Raw genomic sequence first — 2854 nt, 5'->3', positions numbered from 1 at the left:
TTCATGCTCTTGTGTTTGCCAAGCAAGTGCTTATTCTACTGAACCATCTCCCTGTCCTGGAACAGACCATTTGTTTTATTTTAATTTTGAAATAATTTTAATTTACAAATAGAAAACACTGTAAAAGGGGAGGACAAAACCAAAAACACAAAGTAGAGAAGTAAAACTTTTACTGCATGAGCTTCTCCACCCCTAAGGTGGCAGGAAGAAAGGCACTCTTCCTAAGTGGTCAGCCACCCACCATGATGTTGTTAATGGGGATGTGGGTCAATTTCACAAAGAAGCCGATGAAGCCCATGATACTGTAGCCTATTGCTGTTGCCATGGCAACCTTCTGGCATTCTTTCCTGTCTGGTTTGGTGCATCTTTTCACCAGCAAGCAGGATGGAGTTCTTCACAAAGTGCCGACTCAGCTCAACAAACTGCATTACCTGATTCACGGCTGCCCATGTTCCTGAAGGCTCGCAGGGATATGAAGCAAAGAGCCCAGGCAGGCAGCCACCGGAACCTGAGCTAGGCTATTTGTTTTATAGTATACTGCCTCATGCAGCGATAACTTGAAATTTCACTTCAAAAGTATGTATTCATTGAGCTCAGACCAGCTGATGTGCTAGGTTTTGGTCATACAGATGGGATTAAAGTGCCACCAGAGTTTCAAAGCAACTCAAGTTCTTATGAGGTGGTGGATACAGGATAGAAAGAGAAGAAATGAGAAGTGTTGGGTGTTGGCTGACTGTCAGGGCAGCCAGGCCTACAATTCCCACTTGAACACCTGTTCATTTCCTAGGGCTCTTTTAAGTTTTTATTCCAGGTTTTTGGGGTGCAGTAAACAACTCTGTATGGCAGGCAAACAAGTCAGTGTTAGGTCTACTACTACATCTCTACTGGTTGCATAACTTTTGATGACCTGGAAGGAAGTCATACACACCTCTGCTTGTCTAAATTTACTTGGTAGAATGCATGAGTGACAAGCACTTCCCTTTGCTTGCGCGCCATGCAGACCCCTCCTTCCTTGCTGACAGGATCCAATCATTTGGGGCGTAGCCAGAGCTACCTTTGCTGTTTGGAGGGGAAGGCCCTTCCTTAGATCTACTCCCTGTACTCACCAGTGACAGCACTAGGAGAGTGTGGTCCAGTTCTGGCCAAGAAAATGCAATGGGAGTCTGCTGAGTGCTGCTTCTGGGGCTGTTCTAGCTTTCCTGACATATAAGGGACATTTAAAAAAATGTGCCCATTTTTCCTTCCCTTGTTCTTTTTTTTAAAAAAAAATTTTTGTATTTTAGGGAAGGGTCTACAGGGTGTTCAGGGTCTCACTAGTAGATCAGACTTGTAGTGATCCACCTATTTACAGCCTCCCAAAATCTGGGATTACAGGCGCACACCACCATGCCCAGTCTCAATTGCCATCTCAGTGTGCCCTGGGGGGGGGCGGGGCTGCACAGTAGAGCCCAGGATTGAGCCCCCAGCCCTTTGCTCCTGCTTGCAAGCACTTTAATGCGCTGAGCTATTTGGCCAGCTCTCCTTCCCTTGTTCTTGCCTGAAAGGTGCTGATACTGATGCAGGTGAAATAAACATCCTCTAACCAAGAGACAGGAAACACCAAGAGGAAAACAGCTTGCTAAAGAAGGTAAACTTCTTAAGATGCTGCAAACTTGGTCTCTGAGGGCATCGTTGAGTGGCAGTGTGAATGTGGACCACTTGCCTCCAGACTTCTCATTTTTGGAGGGAAATAAATATATTCACTTAGATTTTGGAAGTAGAATTTTCTATTATTTTTTTCCCCCAGTGTATCCCTTAGCTGATATGTTTGGCAAATTCTTGGACATATGGAAACTGAGACAGGGAAGCAAATTGAAAGTAAATAGAAAATGCACTCATCGACTTCTTCACCCAATCAAATACTGATTAAAATGAAGAGCAGGTACCAAATCCAGTGCTATGTGTGGAGTGAAATTGCATCCAAGTGGAGGCAATTCCCTCGGGAGTAAAAATAGGTCTCATTTAGCCTCAGCACAATCAAGTACACAAGAGGAGGACTGAAGTGGCCTTGTTTACTAGAGCATTTAATCAAAAGAACCTCGCATTAAGTCCAGCACAGCCCCAGACTGTACCAGCCCAGGCCCTGCTCTGGGAACTAATGCAGGAAGAGGTTCTCACTGTGTCCGACGTGATCTGGGGCCCCTTCTAGCACAGTGTACTCAGGGGGGGCCCTGCGTATTTAGAAGGACTTGGGCAAAGTAGGTGGTCTAGAGTGATGGGGATGATCTAATCTCAGGGGGAAAATGGACGTGGGGGTGGTGGAGTGAGAGCACATGCCTGAGGGCGTGAGCTTGCAAGTCTCGGGATGGTCCACTTGACCTCTTCGCACTGGGCTTCATGCAGAAGCTGGAAGCCTGTGTACAAGGATGTTGTATTCATTGTTATCATTGTGAGAGGGGGATGGTTTCTAAGTTGCTTCCTACTTGAACCTCTATAATTAACGAAGATTCAATAACCAATTGGCTAATTAATTCATCGTTTAGACATCATTTCTAATAGGTCATGATGTCTAACCAGTTCTTTGCCTAGTTCTTACTTTTTTAGAATTCTCTGGAGTTTTGAACATACTGTTGTTGCTTCTCTCGGGCTGTGGGTCATGAATCTTTTCTGACCATTTTTTTGGACCTATTTTTCCTTCCTGTTATGTGGGTGCTCCTTGGGTTTAGGCTTCAGAGCTAGTTTCAGTTAGCAGATAGGTGTTCCTTCATCCTTCATGCAGAAGTATGTCAGCATGTCAGATTCAGTTTGTGTATCTGCGTACACCTCTCTCTCTCTCTCTCTCTCTCTCTCTCTCTCTCTCTCTCTCTCTCTCTCT

General features: G+C 45.1%; 1 pseudogene; it reads right to left on the bottom strand.

Annotated features, from left to right (window-relative positions):
- Positions 1-229: 229 nt before the first annotated feature.
- The window catches only part of LOC111811986, a 52929-nt pseudogene continuing 50304 nt past the window's right edge, over positions 230-2854 (bottom strand).

Source organism: Octodon degus, unplaced genomic scaffold (assembly GCF_000260255.1).
Source record: "Octodon degus isolate 3935 unplaced genomic scaffold, OctDeg1.0 scaffold00024, whole genome shotgun sequence".
NCBI lineage: Eukaryota > Metazoa > Chordata > Mammalia > Rodentia > Octodontidae > Octodon > Octodon degus.
The sequence above is the reverse complement of the archived record's forward strand: the minus strand, read 5'-3'. Positions and strand labels throughout refer to the sequence as shown.